Here is an 11622-nt window from a genome sequence, read left to right as displayed (position 1 = left end):
TACGCATCTTTACCGGATCTTAGTGACCTATCTGCGTCTGCTCGGGATTCGGTTTCTGGCCTACCTCGATGACTGGCTGGTGTGGGCTCCCAGTCAGTCCGCTTATCTGCTCGCCAGGGGTGTGGTTCTTTTCAGATCGCCGGGTTCGGGTTCCTGGTGAATTGGAGGATATTCCATCTGGTTCTGTCCCGGGTTCGGACCTGGCTGGGTCTTGTTTCGAACTCTTGGACCACTTCTGTCTCTCCCTCCAGAGGCGTTGCTGCGACTGCGGTCCCGCCTTCAGCTGTTTCTGAGGGGGTCCTGGATCACTTGGTGTTTGCTCGAGCAGTTGTGCACAACCATATATGCCATGCTGCACATGGCATATATACACCATAGGGTGCCAGGCACTATTCAAATGTCCTGCGGTGTAAAGGGGTCACCCATATTGTAGCCATGGGCGATTGTAAACAGACATCATCTTGAAAAAAAATCAAGTGCAGGCCTCCTTTGTTTTCCAGGCCTTAGTTACTGGCCAGACACTATGGCGAGTGCTTCACGCCCCAGCGTTTGACCTCGTTCAGCGCACAGCGCCGTGCAGTCATTGACCGAAGACGAAATTGCAAATGAATTGTTCAAAGACGTTGAGGAATCTGATATTGACAACTCAGATATAGATGAGGATTATACACAGCCTGAGGATATAGAAACAATGGATATTGACAGTGAACATGTTGGTGCTATGAGGGTGAGGATGCCACGAGTGTCACCCGCTACTACTAAACACCACTCAACACCACTTCGCGCCCAAGCACATAGTTAATGTGTTCTATTGCCAGATTATGATGATAGGATCGATGAGTCTGAAGCAGGTGAATCATTCTTTGGTTTTAGTGATTTAGAATCGGAGAATAGTTTTGCTACACCTGCTAGTGCCAGTAAAAGTTTTGTCGCATTAGCTGCCCACACAGCTAAGCGCCGCCGTATGGAACAAAATGGCGACAATGAGGAACAACTCCCCTCATCTTCCAATACTTTTCCCTCATCGTCCCTTCCTGCCTCTACTGTTGCTAGACCTACTTCAGCTCCTGGTCCCCGGATTCCTCGCCGTGGTGCAGTTAATGGCACTCGGAAGACTGCCATTAGTTTGGAAGGTTTGTTTGTGTGGAGTGATGGGGAAGATTTTGTTCCACAAATTCTCAACTTTAACAATAGAGATGTGGGAATTGCAAATCTTTTCCCTGATACTGGTGACGAAATGAGTGAAATGGATTTCTTCACTGCATATTTCGATGAGCCGCTCATGGAACATATTGTTCACGAAACGAACAGACTTGTGGCTGATCTCATTGAAGGTGAGGATGTATCAGAATTTTTACGATTACAGCGTTGGAAAGAGACGACTGTAGGTGAACTGACTGTGTTTTTCGCAATTTGTATGTGATGAAACATTGTGTGAAACACGTAATATCCCATTATTGGAGCAAAGACAACACTGTTCCAACACCATTGTTCGCGAAATATATGTCCCGAGACCGATTTCTGATACTCCAATGGTGACTTTATTTTGCAAATAATGCAGACGAGAGACAGGATGATAGACTTTGGAGGGTGAAGCACGTGCTAAATGACCTGATTGGAAAGTTCAGAGATTACTACGTACCATCTCAGAAGTTGGTTATTGATGAATCCCTTGTGCTTGTCAAAGGACGTGCTGCCTTCAAGCAGCATATTCCCTCAAAATGCCACCGATTTGGATTGAAATTCTTTGTGCTCTGTGACTGTGAATCAGGAATGTTGTTACACATGATACTGTATTCGGCTACAAATGTAGACATTCCTGTTAATGACCAACATGGCTTCTCAGGTAGTGTGGTCAAGTCACTGCTTGCACCATATCGGAACAAGGGCCACATATTATACACAGATAACTATTATACCAGTCCCTTACTCACCAGGTTCTTGCTTGATAATAAAACTGGAGTGTGTAGCACAGTAAAGCCAAAACGAAGGGAAATACCTGTGTTTGACACTGCTATGCAAGTAGGTGATTGTGAGGTAAGAAAAAGTGATGCAATACTTTCAGTCCAGTGGAAAGACAGATGTGAAGTGAACATGTTGACCATCATTCACCCTGGTACAATGGTGGACAGTGGCAAGGTGAACAGAACAACTAAAATAATATATAAGCCAGATTGTGTGATGGACTACAACATCAACATACGTTTAGTCGATAAATGTGACATGATGGTGGGTGCTGTAGAGTGTGTATGGAAAACAGTGAAGTGGACCAAGATGATGATTTTCCACCTTCTTGACGAAACAATGCTGAAATGCTGAACAGTTACAACATGTATCTTGTGAAAACAGGTAGAAAACCATATTTCCGTTCGTTTAGTTTTCAAGTTGTGAAACAATTACTAGGTAAGTTTGGCAAAGACACCCCTGGCATACAAAGACCCATTCGAGACCCAATATTGGATCATGCTCCTGCACCCAGGCTAGCTTACAGCGAGGCCTTTCTGGTACACCAAATCAAGAAATTACCACCAACTGGAGTGCGTGCAGCAGGCCAGTGTTGGTGCGTTGTGTTACAACACAAAAATGAGGCTACAGAAACGTAAATTGGTGTTAACATGGAGTGAAGTGTGTGCAGTCCCTCTGTGCCATGTCGACTGTTTCGTACAGTATCAGTCTCCAGGACTACTAAATGTCTAATAATTTTGTAAATATATGTGCATATCAAGTGATTTTTAGTGTATATATTGGAAAAAAAATACATTGTATATTTCTTGTAAAATATACCATATTGGTTCGCAAACTTGTGACAATAATATGTGAGCACGTAATGAATTTATACAAGTTGTATTATAATACACTGTAAAGTGACAATAATTGGAACAATACTAGCAAAATAAATTATTGTAAAATGTGCCATAGATACTGCAAATAATGCTGTGAAAATAAATTTGCGGCAACTCGGACCTCCTGAGCCACCGTGCACAACGGCTCCCTGACGCAACACCCTTGAGCGCTCACTCTCTGTGACATCATTGGTGAACTTGTTGGCTCAATTACATCATTGATAAGTACAATAGAATTTTTGTATGTTTCCTGTGCTCAGGGAACACAAATTAACATTTTTAGAAGACGAACAAAAATTTTAGAATTTTTTTTTTCTTGCGCACGGGTGTAATCTCCTCAGGACCCCTTAGTAGCTTAAGGGCTAATCTTTCCTTTGTTCAAGGATTGACCGGTTGTTGCTGACTCGTTTAGTTAGCTCTGCCAGACGTACGGACTCCCGGACATAAACATCTTCGTGTCGGCGTGGTCTTGACATTTCCCATTCTATGTGGCGTCCTTCCTCGCCTGTGAGGCGTTCGCGGTAGATGCCTTTTGACACGACCTAAAGACAGTCAGATATCTCATAAAGTGCGTCCCAACATATTAAACAATATACCATAGTGATTGCCATCCGACTTTTGTGTTTTTAAGGAAATAGCATGCAAAATTTGCGTGTAGTCAACAAGTCAACCGTCTGCCTGCATGCCCTCGTGGTGCCAGGAGTCCAGAGGCAATAGTTGCCAAGACGTTTAAAAAAAAAAATCGCATCCCTCCTTATTGAAACATGAAATAATCATAGTTATCTGCAGTGCTAAACACACTATATAAACATTTGTGTCAACCGTAAAAATTACGATACTATACCTTAATATCAAGTGAACAAATTACACACAAAATAAGTCCGTTGTGTGTAAATGAGGGCCATTCCCAGTAGGCCCACCCCGAGTACCCACTGTGTGCGTATGTGATTACTAGTAAGTGTTTCCAACAAGGGTAATGTACCCAGGTTACTAGTGCCTTGATACAGAAACTAGTCGCCACCACTATAAGATAACTAGTGGAAAATGCAAGCAATGTACTCCTAACACGTGAACAAAACAAATTAAGGACAAACAAATTAAGAGTGCGACACGAGGTGGGAACACAGCCCGCTATACAGCCTCCTCCTGGCTGGTCTCCCACCACCACACCCTGGTCAACACCCACTGGTCAACACCCACTGGTCAACTTCCACTGGTCAACACCCACTGGTCAACACCCACTGGTCAACACCCACTGGTCAACACCCACCGGTCCACTACTTTAACACCATCACTGAACAGAGGTAATCAGTAAAAATGTCTTTGGGAAAATTGTGCACAGAATGCCACAAGAAAGGAGATCACCAGCAGAGCTTTCAATGTCAACTCTGCCCAGCAGTCATACACAGTAAATGTGCCAACATGACTAATAATGGAAGGAAAAATGGTTTCAGAGAACACTCTGCGTACTGGCTCTGCTCAAAGGATAATACTAGTTTCTTGAAGCGCCACCTCCGACACAGCATCCTGCTGTGGCGCCGCCCCCGACACAGCATCCTGCTGTGGCGCCGCCCCCGACACAGCATCCTGCTGTGGCGCCGCCCCCGACACAGCATCCTGCTGTGGCGCCGCCCCCGACACAGCATCCTGCTGTGGCGCCGCCCCCGACACAGCATCCTGCTGTGGCGCCGCCCCCGACACAGCATCCTGCTGTGGCGCTGCCCCCGACACAGCATCCTGCTATGGTGCCACCCCTGACACAGCATCCTGCTGTGGCGCTGCTCTCAACACAGCATCCTGCTGTGGCGCCGCCCTCGACACAGCATCCTGCTGTGGCGCCGCCTCCGACACAGCATCCTGATGTGGCACCTCCCCCAACACAGCACCCTGCTGGGGCACCGCGCTCTGCTGTGGCGACATGGAAACTGCCCTCTGCGCTTCATCTGATTGTACCTGATTGTCATGGACAATTTGTTTGAAGGGGCCATGGTACCCGAAAATCCGATGAAAAATGGAATATTTACGAAGAATTACGAAAAATACTACAACATTCTGGCAACACTGTGGTCCAAACCGTTTAATGATATCTTGAAAAATAACGTAATTAGAGTCAAATTTCCCGCTGCAACTTTCGTGAATCTGGTCTTCGCGGCGTGAGTGCGCCGCGGGGTATTGTATCTTACGTTGTAGATGTCTTATTTTTCGTAATAGCGTTGAAAATAACATGTTATGCATAAAATGAATATAAACTCACACAATGGCAACACTATCGTGTGAGAGAGAGGGTGGTGCCCCTCAGTGACTGTGTGTCTCTCATGGAGAGAGGATGTATGCTGACGCGCTCTCACAATATCTCCCAGAAAATGCTATTTTTGCTATTTGTACTGCAATATGACTTACCAAACGAACAAGAGAAAAGCATTGACAGCTAGATGCATGCGAGCTCTACATACGAGCTGGCCGCAATGCGTAAATCACCAGTCACGAGTGACCGCAAGTAGAGTAACTTGTCGCGCGCGCTACGCAACTCCAACTTTTACAACTAGATCTGCCTTCACAGCCTTTATTTATTATTCAATTTACATGAAACTTGCACATTATATGTAGAGTTTATGCCTCTAAAACCTGAAGTAGTTTTTCTTATCTACGTAGATTTATTGATTTTATAAATAATGATACACTTCATTTTGTTGCATACGTTTTTGGGAACTTTTAAAAATCTATATTATTGCACTAAATACATCTGGGATAAAGATCATACTACCAAATCTTTATTATATAGTAAGGTCATAGCGAGTGTCGTAGAAATGATTTTGGTTCACAATTGTGGGCTGTGAAAGCAATTGAACATTGGTGAATTTTTTTTTTTTTTTTTTTTTTTTTCTCTTTCTCTATTTAGGCTGAGATGCTGAAACTTGGCCTAGGTGCAGCACCTTTCACATGTATCAGGATAATAAATTATGAATACCCTACAACAACTCTCGTAATTCTGAGGAGATGCCCCCTGAAGGCATTTGAAATTTCCATGCAGGCATTTATTAGCAATTCTATGTTCTGCACAGGAGTTTTATCCAGGAATTTTATCTAGGAGGGGGGAGGAGGAGCCCCAGACCTCTCACGCCGGCTATCCACAGTTAGTTCTCAGGCTGATGCTAGAGGCAGTGGTCGTGTGCTTGCTCCAGAATTTTTCAGCACTGTACTTAGCGTGTGGTGGCTGTCTTCCAGAGGTGCGAGAGCCAGGAGTTATTCCACGGTACTGGGGCTGCATGCGCCTAGGGTTATCGTCCCTAGGTGCCCTGTAAGTACTGCCCTTGGGGCTTGGGGCCAACTTCCCCAAGTTCCTTGGGACCTGCCTCTGCTAGGCCGTCTGACTGCTCGGTTTTTCGGCTGCCCTTTGGGTGCTTGGAGGTTTTGTCTTCCTTGTTTACCTTAGGGTAAGAGGCAGTTTGCACTGGTGGGGCACAGGGTATTGCGCAGCTAGTTGTCACCATTCACAGTGGCCGGCTCTGTTCCTTGGGGTGCATTGTCCTTTTGTGGGGTTTTGTTTTTCTTTTTGTTTAGTGCATTGGCAGGGGGAGGGAGGGGGGGGGTCTACCTTGCTTTTCCCTCATTGGGCCTGCCTGTGCACTCTTAATTTAGTGGTGCCCCCTGCTTGGTCCCTGTGAGTGTACATGTCCCTGGGGTTCAGTTTTAGAAAGTTCATTCTGGTCCCCCCCCCCTGCTTCTGGCTCCAAAATGTCTGAGGGTTTCAGAGTCAGGGTAGGGTTTCGATGGTCTTGAGTCTCGGGCAGTCTCAGGGGATGCCCCTTCCGGTGTGGTGACGGAGGCCATCGAGTCCAATCTCCCAGCCATAGCCTTTGGGTCTGACCAGTGGACCCCTTCTGTTCGGCTTACTTGGCCGCACCGGCCTTTTCTTTAGGGGTCGGTGCTCTGGGGAATGACTTGGCTCCGTGTCCCGAGGAGGGGGATCCTGGAGCTGACTTGGGGGCCTTGGGCCCTGCTAGATCCCGCCTGGGTTTTTCTACCCTCGGAGCGGTGCTTATTGTTACAAGGTGTGGGGTTCTCATTTTCCCCACACCTTGTAACTTTTCTCGTATGACTTGGATTTGGTGTCTGCCCCTCCCCGGGATCGGTTCTGTGTCCCCTCGGGTGCGTCAGTTCCATCTTTCCAGAGGTTTTCGGCTTCCCGCATCCAACCGGCTGCGGCCCTTGCGCCTTACCTCCTGCGTGACCTGGATTACGCCTCAGTGATGGATCTGTCGTCTTTCAGGTTTGGGACTTCGTTCTCTTTCTGGGTCCGTTACGAGGTTCCAGAGTCATCCTGGCTGGCAGACTGTCCTGTCTTTGCTTTGGAGGCCTGGCATTCCTTTTATCGTTCCTGCACGCTTGAGTGGCGCGAGGTTTCTCCTGTGGTTCAGGTTTTCCTGGGGGGGGGGGGCGACCTTAAGCACCTCAATGAGTGCTTGTTTGCTCCTGCCCTTCCCCGGGATGTTGGTGTTCTGCAGCTCCATGTGCAGGTTCCCTCCCTTTCGGCTGTGCAGGTGGCAGAGGATTTGCACCCTAGGGGCCTCTTGGCTTCGACCTTGCGCTTCTTTTCCCTCCTGGAGCTGTCTTCAGACTGGCTTAGGGAGGATGTGGGGGTGCTTGGGGCTCTTCTGGGGTCCAGTGCCTTGGGCTCGGCTGCTCGCGCGTCGGCTGCCTTTTTCAAGCTGTTTGCGCCAATCTTGCGGGATGCGGTTGCCCAGTTTTACGCTTCCCGGCTCGCGTGTCGACAGGCGGTGCTTGCCTCCTCTCTGGAATCGGCCTGGCCTCTGGCTCTTAGGTTGTCTTTGCCCTTTTGTCCGCTGCTTTTTGCTCTGGCAGCCGTGGCGCAGTATATTCAGTCTGCTTCGGCCAGTTGCCGTCCGATGTCAGACTTGTTGGTTCTCCGGGGGTCCCGGGGTGATCCTTTCCGGAGGAGTCATGCCAGGGGTTCCTCTCGTCATGTTAGGCCACTAGTGCCAGGTTTGGGTTTGGCTCCGCCTTCGGTTGGTCGGCACCGTGTTCGCCCTGTTCGGTGTTCTGGGTCTCGTAAGGGTCTTGGTTCGCCTCTTTGACAGGGTGATAGGGAGAGGCTTGTGCTGTTTGCTCATGCCTGGTCCCATGATTTGTGGGCGTTTCAGGTCGTTTTCTTCGGCGTGCGGTGGCGTTGGGTGGTCCCTTTCCCTTCGGGGGGTTTGGGGCTGACGGGGCAGGCTTCCTCTCCTGCGCTCCGTCGAGTCGTCTTGGAGTGAGTTTGCTTGGGTGTCGTCAAAACGACATCGACCCTCAGATGGGGTTTCCTCGTCTGTTTCCAGTGCCGAAACGGGGTTGTGCAGACTTGAGGTTCATTCTGGACTTGTCCCATCTGAACCCCTGGGTTCATTGCCCCTCCTTTCGGATGACTACGCTGTCTCAAGTTCGGCTCCAGTTGGAGCTGGGTTTTGGATGGTGTCCCTGGACCTCCGGGACGCTTATTGGCACGTCCCAATTCATCCGAGGTTCAGGGACTGGCTCGGGTTTGTTGAGGGGCATCGAGGTTACTGCTTTTGTTGTCTCCCATTCAGGTTGAACCTGGCACCTTGCATGTTCACACCCCTCACACGTGTCATCGTGGCCTGTCTACGTCTCTTAGATGTTCGGGTGTTGGCCTACCTCGATGACTGGCTGGTTTGGGCTCCCAGCTGGTCCAGTTGTCTGCTAGCCAGGGATTTGGTTCTTTCCCAGCTCGCTGGGTTTGGGTAGTTGGTGAACTGGAGGAAGTCCCATCTGGTGCCCTCCCAGGTTCGGTCGTGGCTGGGTGTTGTGTGGGACTCTCGGACTGCTTCCTTGTCTCTTCCTCCAGTCTCTTTCTTGGGCTGCAATCCCGCTTGCGCCTGTTTCTGGAGGGTTCTCAGGTTACCCAGCAGTTGCTCGAGGGTTTGTGCAGGAGCCTGTACTTCGCGATATTGGTCTACCTGCTGGGTCGGGTTTGACTTCGTCGGCTGTTCTGGTTCCTAAGGGGACGTCCCTTCCGCCTCTCTTGCGATCGTTGGGTTTGGCCCCCAGGGGCTTTGTGTTGGCTGCTGCGTTGCCGGCTTCTTCTTCAGGTTTTTCGGGGTTCAGTGCCTTGGTGCCTGCCCGAGCCCTCGTTCGATGTTTTCACGGATGCATCGTCTCTCAGCTGGGGTTTTGTAACCAGTGCTCACCAGGCCTGCCAGGGGCGATGGGGTCCGTCCTTCCGTTGAGCCCATAGCACGGTGCGGGAGTTCGCGGCAGTGTAGTTTGCGCTTCGGAGGACTCTGGTCGCCCGCGGATCGACGATCCAGCTCCATTCGGACTGATCCCCGGTGGTTAATTGCCTGAACCGAGGGGGAAGGGCTGGGGTTCGATGCGGTCCTTGGCTCTTTGGCGCTGGTCACTTCGGGTGACTCATCTGCTGAGTTCTCGGGGTTTGGCTCTCGTGGCAGTTCACGTGCGGGGAGTGGCCAACGTCTTGGTCGACGGCCTGTCCCGTTTCATTCCCTTCTCCATGGAATGGACGGTCGACACCGACTCCATCCGTTGGCTCTGCCTGACGTTCGGGAGTCCCGAGGTGGACCTCTTCGCGTTGGCGTGGTCAGCGGCACCTTCCCCAGTACGTGGCGCCCTTCATTGATTGCGAGGCCGTCGGGGGTAGATGCCTTTCGGCAGGACTGGTCGAGGTGGGGGTTCTTATACCTCTTTCCCCTGGTTCAGCTGTTGCTCCATGGTCCCGACTTGCTTGGAGACCTATCAAGGGAGAGTAGTCCTCTTGGCCCCGTGGTGGCCAACCCAGCCATGGTTTCAGGCACTGCTTGCCCTGTGTCCGAACCTGGAGGTTTTGGACACCGAAACGCGGCTCTGCCTCTTCGAACAGATCAGACTGGAATGTCACGTGGCTGGTTCGTTCTTCTCCTCAAGTCTTCGTGTATGGTGTTTTTGACTCGAGTTTATCATCATCTCTATGGTGATCAGGTGGCTACTTTGTTAGTGGCCCACCTGCGGGTTTCGTCTCGGCGGCAGTACGAAGTTTCCTGGCGGTCCTACCATTTCTTCCTGCGTCTTCGTCGTTGTACTTCGCTTTCTGTTAGGGTGGTGTTGTCCTTTCTCTCTTGGTTGTTCCAGGACTGTCACCTTATGCCTGACACTGTCGCCTCATATCGTGCAGCGCTGGCAGAGCCGCTTCAGCTTGCTTTCAGTATTGATGTTACTTCTGCACCGTTTCACAAGCTGTCTCAGCCGTTGTTTCACCTCCAGCCTGCTCATGCGCTGCCTAAGCTGTCCTGGTCATTGGACAGAATTCTCTCTTATCTTTCTTCTCCTCGGTTTGTTGTGGCCCCTTCGGTTCAGGATTGTTTCTCCTAGGCTCTTTTTTTTTGTTGGCATTGGCCTCTGGGGGTCGGGTTGTGAGCTCATGCTCTCTTCCAACGCAAGGGTTTCTGCTCTTTCAGTCTTCGTGATGGTTTTGTTCGTTTGCAGCCGTCTCCTTCTTTTCTGGCAAAGAATGAGACTGCTGCTTTCCGAACAGGTCCCTGGGTTGTGGATGCTTGGTTGGTTAGGCCGGTGGTGCATCATGTTTTGTGTCCAGTTGTGGCTCTTTGCTGTTATTTGCGCACCACGGCTTCTGTGTCCGGGGACGCGCTTTGGGTTGATCCGGTTTCCCTTCTTTCCTGTTCACGGGTGCACGTCTCCCAGGTCGTCCGCAGAGTTATTAAGGCTAGCCAACCTGCGGTCTATCCCTGTGCCCATGACGTTCATAAGTTCGCTGCTCTTGCTGCCGTCTTTGGCAACATGTCATGGACTGACATTCGGGCGCGGGGCTTTTGGAGGTCAAACAGGGTCCTGGTTGCTCGTTACCTTGTGAACATCCCTGGGCCTACTCTGGCCTGTGTCGCTTTGGGTCGGCGGTTGTAGCCAGTTGTCTCGACTTCGAGTTTAAGAGTGAGCGACGACCGCCTACCAGGTAAGTCCCTAAGTTTTTTCCTCTGTGGGTAGTTAGCTCCGGGGAGTCGAAGGGGCTCCCCCTCCCACCCCCACAAAAAACCAGCGTTGAATGTAATGAAACGCCATTTTCTGGGTGAGACCCATGGCTCCCCGGCATCCCTCCGGTCAGCATTTTTTCACGTGTTTTGACATGCAGCCTAAGAACTAAAGGTGGATAGCTGGCGTGAGAGGTCTGGGGCTCTGCGCAGAACCCCAGACCTCTCCCGCAGATAGCTGCGCAGACAGCGGCGCGGTGACGTGTGACGTCATGATTGTTGGCTTTGTTTCTTTTAGGGGAGTTCTATCCACTTGTTCGGCTTTTGGTAGCAATATTTTCACCAGAATAGGGGTTTGTTTTGGGATGCTTACATTTCTGGGTGCCTGACCCGGTCGATGGCAGACATGAATGCTTCCAACTACACGGGGGGTTTCTATAGGCCATTGCTCCCCTTGCCTTTTTTGAGGGGGCCAGGTTCTGGCTAGTGGTCCCCTGTAGGCCCATAAGAACTCCATACACATGACTGATGCCAAAGTCTGACATTAGCATATCAGACTAATAAGCTCCGGGGAGCCTCCGGGTCTCACCCAGAAAATGGCGTTTCATTACATTCAATGCTCTTTTTTTTTGTCAGTATTGGTTGTGGTGGAGGACCTATGGTCCCATCAGTAATTGGGATGTGTCATGCACTTTCTGAGTCTTCTTGAGCTGCATTCTAATTGGCTTACAAAGGACGTGGGTGAGCTTGGTAGTGGTCCTTTTGATGGGGTTTTAGCCTCA

Source organism: Procambarus clarkii, chromosome 72 (genome assembly GCF_040958095.1).
Source record: "Procambarus clarkii isolate CNS0578487 chromosome 72, FALCON_Pclarkii_2.0, whole genome shotgun sequence".
Classification (NCBI taxonomy): domain Eukaryota; kingdom Metazoa; phylum Arthropoda; class Malacostraca; order Decapoda; family Cambaridae; genus Procambarus; species Procambarus clarkii.
The sequence above is the reverse complement of the archived record's forward strand: the minus strand, read 5'-3'. Positions refer to the sequence as shown.